The sequence below is a fragment of the Octopus sinensis genome, linkage group LG19 (assembly GCF_006345805.1).
Source record: "Octopus sinensis linkage group LG19, ASM634580v1, whole genome shotgun sequence".
In the NCBI taxonomy this organism is placed as follows: domain Eukaryota; kingdom Metazoa; phylum Mollusca; class Cephalopoda; order Octopoda; family Octopodidae; genus Octopus; species Octopus sinensis.
In genome coordinates, this window is record NC_043015.1 from 46,153,625 (window position 1) to 46,166,322 (window position 12,698).

A 12,698-nucleotide genomic window follows, 5' to 3' on the forward strand; every position below is an offset into this window, starting at 1 on the left:
ATTATATATTTCTTTACTACCCACAAGGGGCTAAACGCAGAGGGGACAAACAAGGACAGACAAACGAATTAAGTCGATTACATCGACCCCAGTGCGTAACTGGTACTTATTTAATCGACCCCGAAAGGATGAAAGGCAAAGTCGACCTCGGCAGAATTTGAACTCAGAACGTAGCAGCAGACGAAATACCTATTTCTTTACTACCCACAAGGGGCTAAACACAAAGGGGACAAACGGATTAAGTCGATTACATTGACCCCAGTGCGTAACTGGTACTTAATTTATCGACCCCGAAAGGATGAAAGGCAAAGTCGAACTCGGCGGAATTTGAACCCAGAATGTAACGACAGACGAAATACCTATTTCTTTACTACCCACAAGGGGCTAAACACAGAGGGGACAAACAAGGACAGACAAACGGATTAAGTCGATTACATCGACCCCAGTGCGTAACTGGTACTTAATTTATCGACCCCGAAAGGATGAAAGGCAAAGTCGACCTTGGCGGAATTTGAACTCAGAACGTAACGGCAGACGAAATACGGCTACGCCTTTCGCCCGGTGTGCTAACGTTTCTGCCATGCGTGTGTATGTGTATTCCTGAACTGTATAAATCAGAAATTCATATCCCATGACTAAGTGGAGCAGCTTGTTAGGGCAGTGGTGAATTTATTTAGCAGTATCAGCTCTAAGTAGTGTTCAGGCATATGCGAACTTTAGGTATACGCATTCCGGTATCCCTCTTGATGGTGTCAAGCCAGCGGGTTCTTGGTCAGCCTCTTCCTCTCTTGCCACTGACCATTCCAAGCATGATGTCCTTCTCCAGGGATTTTCTCTGCATAATATGACCGAAATATGCCAATCTATTTGTAAATTAGGTAGGCATAATTCATCCCTGCTTTTCAATCTCAGTATTTAAGGTATGCATAATACTGCTGTAGTACACGTGCTGCATACATTTCTACGACACCTTCGACATATATAAAGGTAGAAACAGCTCTACCTTCAACTCAGTCGCACACCTGTGTTTCGCTTATTTTGTGTGTTTTACTCCATAAAAGTCGCCAACTACCTACCCTGAGTAATTACTGACGCCACATGCCTGTCCTATACATTTAAACATAGACTGGCAAATCCTGAACAGAAAGTCAAATTCTATTCCCTCAAGTCAATCCTTCTATATCAAATGGCTGGATGAATGCTCTTCTATTTTGGTTATCTTTGAAACATAAACACAACTGAAATCTTCACTTATTTTCAGAAAAATCTTAATGACACAACTAAAGGAAGGTCTTTATCAAGCGAGAGATATGCTTACCAAATTCTTATTTCTTTATTGCCCACAAGGGGCTAAACATAGAGGGGACAAACAAGGACAAACAAAGGGACTAAGTCGATTACATCGATCCCAGTGCAAAACTGGTACTTATTTAATCGACCCCAAAAGGATGAAAGGCAAAGTTGACTTCGGTGGAATTTCAACTCAGAACGTAAAGGCAGACGAAATACCGCTAAGCATATTGCCCGGCGTGCTAACATTTCTGCCAGCTTGCCGCCTTTACCAAATTCTATTAGCGAATCCATTTCCCTTTTATGTTTCAAACTAATGCTTTGTTCATTCATTTACTCATTCAGTAAGCTTTTCCATATTAGTACAGCTTGACAATAACAGTAACGAAGGCCTTTTTTTTTACAGCTAGGTGCTCTTCCCATTGCTAACCCTTAGCTGTATTTCAAGTCAGAGATCCTTCTTCCGCATATCATCAAAAGTGCTGAGTTACAAGACAATTTGTCTGAAAGTGAGAGAGAAGAGGACATTTGGAATCATCTCAGGCAATCACTAAGTGAAACACCAGGTCGTTCACCTTGATGCTATCTGGCAGAGACCACATAGGCACTGGAGCTTGGCTAAGTAGATTCAGCAAAGCTTGCAGCTGTTGTGTGTGCTTGTATATCTGCTCTGCCTGAGCTTCAGTGTTAATACAGTAAGCATGAATCCTCTCCCTTTCTCAGTATGTAGACTCCGTCTAAGGCAAAAAAACCCCAGTTCAGTGACATTTGTGTATGTTGGCAAACTATAAAACATTCTCCTTACTATATTTCCATGAAGTTAAGTGTCCAATTGATAGGCAGACAGATGAGGAAGTTTATAGCTTGCATCATATAAAAAGAAGGACACGGCCGTGTACTCCAAAAATATACTATGTTCGAGGACTGAGGAAGGATGGGCTGATTACACTGAGAATGATCTGGTACACAGGTGTCTTTGACCAGATCTGATCCTAGGACTAAACTGCACACACGCAAACACACACACACACGTGAGCAGCAAACATCATGTCTGTCAGCCTACTACTCCTCAACGCTAGAGATAGAGAGAGAGAGAGAGAAAAACTGCTATTCATCATATATATTGTTTACAGGCTACCTGCTAAACTTGGGTGTGTGTAAGGGGTGGATGTCTATAAATACATCCTATTCTGATCTACTTAAAAATTTTTTTTTTAAATTGGCTAAATTTCAAATTTAAATTCCTAAAATCTTAATGCATAAACATGCCAATTTATTGGCTGTCCGGATCTCTTCAAAAACACACAATTTTCTATACCATCATTATCAATATATATATTTTTTTGCAAAATTTTAAATAATGCCATGGCAGTTTTCTGTCTACTACAAAATAACAATAATAATAATAATAATAATAATAGTAATAATATAGTAGGTGTATGTATGGAAAACACTCGGCGAGAACCGGAAGAAAATTTGAAGAAAGACGGAAAAAACATAATAATAATAATAATCATGGTTTCGAATTTTGGCACAAGGCCAGCAAGTTTATAAACACTTTCCATGCTGCAATTGTTTTCGTTCCAGCACACGATCTCAGATCAAGTCACTCGCTATGCAAGTACATTTCCGTAATAATAATAATAAAATAATAATAATATAATAATAATAATATAATAATAAAATAATAATAATATAATAATAATAATAAAATAATGATAATAATAAAATAATAAAAATAAAATAATAATATAATAATAATAATAAATAATAATAAAGTAATAATAATAATAATAAATAATAATAATAATAAAATAATAATAATATAATAATAATAATATAATAATAATAATAATAATATAATAATAATAATAAAATGATAATAATAAAATAATAAAAATAAAATAATAATATAATAATAATAATAAAATAATAATAAAGTAATAATAATAATAATAATAATAATAATAATAAAAAATAATAATAATATAATAATAATATAATAATAATAATAATAATAATAATAATGATAATAATAATAATAAAAATAAAATAATAATATAATAATAAATAATAATAAAGTAATAATAATAATAATAATAATAACAATAATAATAATAACAACAATAATAATAATAATGATAATAATAAAATTATAATAATAATAATAATAATAATAATTATAATAATAATAAAAAAAAATAATAATAATACTTTCTAAGACAGGCACAAGGTCTGAAATTTAGGAGGAGGGGGCTAGTTGATTACATCTACACGAGAAGGATGGGAGGCAAAGTTGAGCTCCTCGGAATCTGAATTCAGAGCATAAAGACAGATGAAAAGCCGCTAAGCATTTTGTCCAGCGTGCAATGGTTCTTACTCCCTTTCAATGCCTAAATAAATAAGGAATAATAACAACAACAACAACAGCAACCGTGGTTTCTCTTTATTAACCGGGGCTACAGGTTTTACAAAGAGATCGAGGCGAGGATGATGCCATAGAAAATAATAATAATGATAATAATCGGAGTAGTGATGGAAATAGAAGATGTGTTACGAAAAATAAAATGAAGTCTCACTTAAAATGACCCCTAAAATATATTAAAAAAAAAAAACAAAAAAAACTCAGACTAGATAGTAATCTAGCCTTCCGTTTTGCAGAGAAATCTAAGTCCACTTGGTGACTAAAAAGGGAGAGAGGGGAAAAAAAAAAAATTCATAAAAGAGTCTCCGAAATACTGCGAACCTACAACTAACTCATATCAACATACTATTAGCAGTAGCAATACATGTGCTAGTTAGTGGTGGTGGTAGTAGAAGTAGTAGTAGTGGTAGTAGTATATATGGTGGTGATAGTAGTAGTAGTAGTGGTAGTAGTATATATGGTGGTGATAGTAGTAGTGGTGGTGGTGGTAGTAGTAGTAGTGGTGGTGGTAGTAGTAGTGGTGGTGGTAGTAGTAGTGGTGGTGGTAGTAGTAGTGGTGGTGGTAGTAGTAGCGGTAGTAGTAGTAGTAGTGGTGGTGGTAGTAGTGGTGGTAGTAGTAGTGGTGGTGGTAGTAGTGGTGGTAGTAGTAGTGGTGGTGGTAGTAGTAGTGGTGGTGGTAGTAGTAGTGGTGGTGGTAGTAGTAGTAGTAGTAGTAGTAGTGGTGGTGGTAGTAGTGGTGGTAGCAGTAGTGGTGGTGGTAGTAGTAGTAGTAGTAGTAGTAGTAGTAGTAGCAGCAGTGGTACGGAACCAGTGATGGCTTTTGCATGAAAGTGAGAGTCTGCCTGCAAACGGAGGAGACTCGCAAGCCAGGTTGTTGCAGCTGTGAATGTTGTGGATGCTGTGGTTTTAGCCCCGGGCCAGCTTCGACAGAGCAGCTATGATCAAAAAGACCTGACGTTCCAGCCTCTCACATATATGCAAAACCAAATAAATGCACAGAGTATCGAGTGATAGAGAGAGAGAGAGAGTACTGTTATAGAAGTAGCAGTAGCAACAGTAGTCAAATATATACACAAGGAGACTATGAGAAAAACCTTCTACTTTAAGACTTACATAGGTATCTTTTATCTTTTACTTCTTCCAGTCATTAGACTGCGGCCATGCTGGGGCATGAAGAATTTTTTGTCGAACGAATCAACCCCAGTACTTTTTTTTTTTAAAGCCTGATATTTATTCTATCAGTCTCTATTGCTGAACTGCTAAGTTATGGTGATGTAAACACACTAACATCAGTTGCCAAGCAATGAAAGGAGGACAAATACAATCACACATAAATACACACATATATATATATATATCATCATCATCATCATCATCGTCGTTTAACGTCCGTTTTCCGCGCTAGCACGGGTTGGACAGTTCGACCGGTGTCTGGGAAGCCAGGGCTGCACCAGGCTCCAGTCTGATCTGGCAGTCTTTCTACAGCTGGATATCCTTCCTAACGCCAACCACTCCGTGAGTGTAGTGGGTGCTTTTTACATGCCACCTGCACAGGTGCCAGGGGGGTCTGGCACCGGATATATATATATATATATATATATATATATTATAATCAAAATAAGCAACAAGAATGACTCCGGTAATTTGGTACGATCGTTTCATACTACATCATTTTATTAAATGTTGTAAGTATTACAACATTTAGTAAAATGATGTAGTACGAAACGATTGTACCAAATTACCGGAGTCATTCTTGTTGCTTATTTTGATTATAATCACCCCACGGATTTTTATGGATAACACCATACAGAATTCTGGTGCATCTAAATTAAGTACCATATTCATTTGAATCTAAATTTTTGCTGAACTTCTATATATTTATATATATACGACAGGCTTCTTTCAGTTTCTGTCTACCAAATTCACTGACAAGCTGTGCAGTTAAAAGTTATAGGCGCAGGAGTGGCTGTGTGGTAAGTAGATTGCTTACCAACATCATGGTTCTGGGTTCAGTCCCACTGCGTAGCACCTTGGGTTAGTGTCATCTACTATACTCTCAAGCTGACCAAAACCTTGTGAGTGGATCTGGTAGACGGAAACTGAAAGAAGCCCATTGTGTGTGTGTGTGTCTGTGTTTGTTCCCCCCACCGCCATCGCTTGACAACTGATGCTGGTGTGTTTACATGCTCGTAACTTAGTGGTTCAGCAAAAGATACCGAGGAATAAGTAAGGAATTTGGTAAGCAGAAACTGAAAGAAGCCCATCGCATACACACACACACACACACGGGTCAGACCTGGTTGCATGACACACTTTCTTAACCCCCACAATCATGCATGTACTTGATGGTTACTTCCTTCAAACAAATCCCAATCTTTCGTATTGTTAGAATGGAAGTGACATGTCCCTTGCCCAGACAAACATGCCCGTAAGACCAACCTCTAAACATTATATAAACCCTTGATATGAATGAACAACTTTAGCCCCGACAGCAACTGGGGAATCAGTTGTTGTAGATCTGCACCAGCAACAACAAATGCAAATAAAAAAAAACCAGAAATAAATGCAGAGTAAAAGTATATGCTATGAGGCAAAGGAATACTCTCTCTTTTACTCGTTTCAGTCATTTGACTGCGGCCATGCTGGAGCACCGCCTTTTTTAGACGAGCAACTCGACCCCGGGACTTATTCTTTTGTAAGGCCAGTACTTATTCTATCGGTCTCTTTTGCTGAACCGCTAAGTAACGGGGATGTAAACACACAAACATCGGTTGTCAAGCAATGCTAGGGGGACAAACACACACACGCATATACATATATACGACGGGCTTCTTTCAGTTTCCGTCTACCAAATCCAGTCACAAGGCTTTGGTCGGCCCGAGGCTATAGAAGACACTTGCTCAAGGTGCCACGCAGTGGGACTGAACACGGAACCATGTGGTTGGTAAACAAGCTACTTACCACACAGCCACTCATAATGTTTTTAGCATGGGGCCCTTTTATGAGAGAGAGATTAATTACAAAAAAAATCTTACCAGCCACTCATTAACCATTAACCCTTCAGCATTCAAACTGGCCATATCTGGCTCAAATATTCTTCCTGATTCATGTTCAAACTGGATAATCTAGCCCCTTCTCACTACCCTATGATATAATTCTAAAAATATACAATCATCGTCAAAATCTCAGAGCTTACAACATAGTGTATGTTTAACACAAAACATTGTCATTATCATTTATCATCATTTAACGTCCGCCTTCCATGCTGGTATGGGTTGGACGGTTTGACTGAGGACTGGTAAGTCAGGAGGCTGCACCAGACACCAATCTGATCTGGCAAGGTTTCTACAGCTGGATGCCCTTCATACAGCTAGATGCCAACCACTCTGGGAGCATAGTGGTTACTGTACACGTGCCACCAGCATGGGAGCCAGTCGGGGGGCACTGGCATCAACCATGTTTGAATGGTGCTTATTACATGCCACCGACACAGGACCCAGTAGGGGGGCACTGGCACCGACCAGGTTTGGATGGTGCTTTTTACATGTCACAGGCACAGGAGCCAGTAACGGGGCTCTGGCATCGAGTATGTTCGAGGGTGCTTATATATGCCGTCGGCACGGGAGCCAGTCAAGGGGCCCTGGAATCAACCATGTTCACATGGTGATTTTGTGCCACCAGCACGGGAAGCCAGTCAGACAGCAGTAGCATTGACCCATGCCCGAAATGGTGCTTATTACGTTCCACCAGCGTGGATATGAATAAATAAGCATTACATTTGACAGAGTAATCTGAATGCTAAAGGGTCACACAGACACTTAATGCATCCCTGGTTGTGATGCAGGAGTCACGGTAACAATGGACAAAAGTATTGGGTTGACGAGTATTTGGTTTTCATACAGAAGAGAGTTGATTTTAGCCCCAGGTCAACCTTGAAGCGGATTGTTGACTGACTAAAGGCATTCCACCCATGGAAGGCGGCGAGCTGGCTGAAACGTTAGCAAACCGGGCGAAATGCGTAGCCGTATTTCGTCTGCCGTTACGTTCTGAGTTCAAATTCCGCCGAGGTCGACTTTGCCTTTCATCCTTTCGGGGTCGATAAATTAAGTACCAGTTACTCACTGGGGTCAATATAATCAACTTAATCCGTTTGTCTGTCCTTTGTTTGTCCCCTCTATGTTTAGCCCCTTGTGGGTAATAAAGAAATAGGTATTTCGTCTGTCGTTACGTTCTGAGTTCAAATTCCACCGAGGTCGACTTTGCCTTTCATCCTTTCGGGGTCGATAAATTAAATACCAGTTACGCACTGGGGTCGATGTAATCAACTTAATCCGTTTGTCTGTCCTTGTTTGTCTCCTCTGTGTTTAGCCCCTTGTGGGTAGTAAAAGAAATAGGTATTCCACCCATGATGATCGTGTCTTTTTCCAATGTGCAGGTAACCAATGGCTACATATGCTACGGGAGATTTGGCTATTATTTCCAGCAGCAAGAGTAACCACATAGAAGCAAATTTGCTGGTTCCAGTAGAGATGTATGGTGGGCAGAAATTAGTGGTAGGTAAATGCAAATATTAACATACAAGTAAAACCATTAGCTACTTAATAGCGAAAATGGTTATTCTTTTATCAAAAGACTATACTGTTGCTAGGTATCAGCTCATAGTTTATCACTAAGTATAGTCATAACTAGCTGAAACCAAATATTGATGGTGATAACATGAATGTGCTTTTGTACTAAGAACACCCACTCTCTCAGTGGCACAGTCTTACTAGCTTAAAACTACTACTACAGGCATTAATTCTATTAGACCAGTAGTTTAATGCTATTTCAGTTTTGAAATATATAGGCACAGGAGTGGCTGTGTAGTAAGTAGCTTGCTTACCAACCACATGGATCCAAGTTCAGTCCCACTGTGTGGCACCTTGGGCAAGTGTCTTCTACTTCTACTATAACCTTGAGCCGACCAAAGCCTTGTGAGTGGATTTGGTAGACAGAAACTGAAAGAAGCCCGTCATATATATATATATATATATATCAATATTAAAATCAAAATCAAATCAAATCAGATATCAGAAAGCAGAACCAAAATCGAAGCCGATCAACATCAATGGAAATTGCAGCTGTGATACCAGTGCCGGTGACAAGTAAGCGAACCATCCGATCGTGGCTGTTGCCAGCGCCGCCCCGACGGCAAGTAAAAAGCACCATCCGTTCGTGGCCGTTGCCAGCCTCGCCTGGCCCCCGTGCCAGTGGCACGTAAAAAGCACCATCCGTTCGTGGCCGTTGCCAGCCTCGCCTGGCCCCCGTGCCAGTGGCACATAAAAAGCACCATCCGTTCATGGCCGTTGCCAGCCTCGCCTGGCCCCTGTGACAGTGGCACGTATAAAGCACCATCCGTCCGTGGTTGTCTGCCAGCTCCATCTGGCACCTGTGCGGGTGGCACGTAAAAAGCACCATCCGTCCGTGGCCGCCTGCCAGCTCAGTCTGGCACCTGTGCGGGTGGCACATAAAAAGCACCCACTTCACTCTCGGAGCGGTTGGCGTTAGGAAGGGCACCCAGTCGTAGAAACACTGCCAGATCAGACTGGGCCTGAAGCAGCCTTCTGGCTTCACAGACCCCAGTTGAACCGTCCAACCCATGCTAGCATGGAAAGCGGATGATGATGATGATGATGATGTGTGTTTGTCTGTGTTTATACCCCCAACATCGCTTGACAACCGATGCTGGTGTGTTTATATCCCTGTAACTTAGCGGCTTGGCAAGAGCGTGGCCACAGTCAAATGACAGAAACGAATAATAAATATATATTATGTGGTTTGACCAGGTCCACACTAGCACATCCGGGAAATCTAGTCGATACCTGTCAGACAGTTGGAATCGTCTGTCTGAGGTCCTTGTTACTTGATGAACAGTACAAACCCCAGGTAGACAAAATACCTTCAATCAACAACGTCACGATATTGTATACTGTGCAACGTCTGCATACAGGTAGTCATGATGGGTATATTGGGCTTCGTATATTTTACCCAGGTGCCACTTTGATGGATTGCACTGCTCTCTCACTCAATAATAATAATAATAATAATAATGCCCTGATGCAGTACCAGGCAGTGGCTCTCGTGGCTTCTGATCTTAACTTACTGGAAGTGTTATCATGTACATTGTTTTGTCTTGGTATAAAAGATGGGCTACAGCAAATATTCTGCTCAATACCACAGATTTGCTTGTCAGTTGTTTGACTGTAACCAGTTGAGCATGTCCCTTGGTGGCTGACGATATGTGCATCTCTGATCACGAGCAGAAGTAGTGGGGGAGCATCATAGCCGTGTGTCGAGAGGGATTCTTTGGGGTTTGAATAATTCATCTTTGGAAACATGGGTGTTTCATTCAACATCCTTAAACAACCCATATTCAGGGACCTTTTGAGCAGGATGGGTTACTCGACCAGAAGAAAATTCTAACTTGGCCTCCACCTGCAAGGTCATGTGCTGTTTATCTTGATATGAGATCACCATGTCGCGCACATATGGTTGTGATGCATGTGCCAGGTGTACCCTTATCAGATGGGTATACTGGGCTTCATATATTTTACTCCAGTGTCACTTTGATGGCATGCACTGCTCTCTTACTCAATAATAATAATAATAATAATCAGTACCTGGAATGATATGTTAACTATAAAGCAAATGAGATATCATTAAAAAGTGGTTAAGATAAACTTTTCAAGAGAATGTGAAGAAAAAAACTTTAAAAGATGAAAGAAGAAATAATTCAATAAATAAAAAATAAACTGGTGTTAAAGTAGCTAATTGACAAAAGAAAACACTAGAAGAAAGCCAATTAATTCAAGTGTTCAGTGGGGAGGGAAAAAAAAAAGGACTAAAACAAACACAAACAAAACCAAGAGAGAAGGAGCAATGAAGTTTGTACAAGCTTCATCAGATTAAAGTGGGCTGTGTACGGTCAGCTGAGAGAATAAACTGGACTGTAGCTGAATGCAATTGTCAGCATGGCAGATTTAGTGTTTCAATGATGATACTACTACTACTACTACTCATCATCATCGTTTAACGTCCGTTTTCCATGCTAGCATGGGTTGGACGGTTCAACTGGGGTCAGTCTGGGAAGCCAGAAGGCTGCGCCAGGCTCCAGTCTGATCTGGCAGTGTTTCTACGGCTGGATGCCCTTCCTAACGCCAACCACTCCGTGAGTGTAGTGGGTGCTTTTTACGTGCCAGCTGCACAGGTGCCAGACGAGGCTTGGCAAACAGCCATGATCGGATGGTGTCTTTTATGTGCCACCGGCACAGGGGCCCAGACGAGGCTGGCAACAGCCACAATTGGACGGTGCATTTTACGTGCCACCGGCACGGAGGCCAGTCGGGGCGGCGCTGGCAACGGCCACGTTCGGATGGTTCTCTTACATGCCATAATAATAATAATAATAATAATAATAGGGATGATGATTTCTTTTATTGGCCACAAGGGCCAAAGGCCTGGAAGACAATATCGAAGGACAAAGCACAACACACAAAAACAGGTGGGGTTTACATCAACCAAAAGGAGACACTATGACATTAAGGGATATATAAATAGAAGAAATAAATGATTAATAAACAAATAATAACAATTCCACTATAGACACTCTCCTATAAACAAAAGGCCTGAAACTTCAGGGGAGGGTACTAGTCGATTACACTGACCCCTGTGCTCAACTGGTACTTATTTTATCGACTCTGAAAGAACGAAAGGCAAAGTTGATCCCCAGCAGAATATAATGATTATTCTTTCTTATTTCATTATTGCCCACAAGGGGTTAAACACAGAGGGGACAAACAAAGACAGACAAATGGATTAAGTCGATTATATCAACCCCAGTGTGTAACTGGTACTTATTTAACTGACCCCGAAAGGTAAAGTCGACCTCGGCGGAATTTGAACTCAGAACGTAAAGACAGATGAAATACCGCTAAGCATTTCACCCGGTGTGCTAACGATCCTGCCAGCACGCGGCCTTAGAATTATAATGATAATTCTCTCTACTATAGGCACAAGGCCTGAAATTTTGTGGGAAAGGGGACTAGTTGATTACATCGACCCCAGTGTTTCACTGTTACTTAATTTTATCAACCCTGAAAGGATGAAAGGCAAAGTCGATCTCAGTGGAATTTGAGCTCAGAACGTAAAGACAGAAGAAATGCCACTAAGCATTTTACCCAGCATGCTAACAATTCTGCCAGCTCGCTGCCATAAAAATAATTCTTTTATTAGCCACATAGATGGGGAGGGGACATCATAAAGACAGACATCAATTTGTGTAGGGATTTACATAAAGAACAGGGAGAAAAAAAAAGTAAAAGATGGTGATAGTATATAATGTATGTGGTAACTTCAATAATGCAGTCCTGAAACAGAAGAAACTCCAGCTAGGGCCAGTTAAGGAACCCCACAGAACCAGGATTATTCTGACTACCTTCTCTATAACAGACGTCTGTAGAAAACAGAATGTTAATTCTTTAGCATTCAGATTACTTTACCAAATGAATATACCTACTTATACATATTGATTTGAATTAATCATGTATTATCTTGTAGCTCCAGGATTTCAAATGATATGGTTGTCTACTTTTAGAATGACAATGTAGAGTAAGTGTGAGAGGCCAAATTCGGATGGTTTGAACTTAAAACAGGTAGAACATTCAGGTTGGATATGGCCAGTTTAAACACTAACAGGTTAATCCAACAAAGAATCACTTGGCTAGCAACTTTCTAAACTAAGAAAACTTCTTTATCAATGATTCATCATCATCATCGTTTAGCATCCGCTTTCCATGCTAGCATGGGTTGGACGGTTCAACTGGGGTCTGGGAAGCAAGAAGGCTGCACCAGGCCCAGTCTGATCTGGCAAGGTTTCTACGGCTGAATGCCCTTCCTAACACCAGCCACTCCGTGAGTGTAGTGGGTGCTTTTTACGTGCCACCAA

At 40.4% G+C, this 12,698-nt stretch overlaps 1 protein-coding gene across 1 annotated transcript in view; it reads right to left on the reverse strand.

The window, feature by feature from the left end:
* Positions 1 to 12,698, reverse strand: part of LOC115222068 (putative GPI-anchored protein pfl2) — a gene marked incomplete at its 3' end in the record, with an annotated part of 63,568 nt that overhangs the window by 40,904 nt on the left and 9,966 nt on the right. The gene's annotated exons all lie outside the window — the stretch shown is intronic.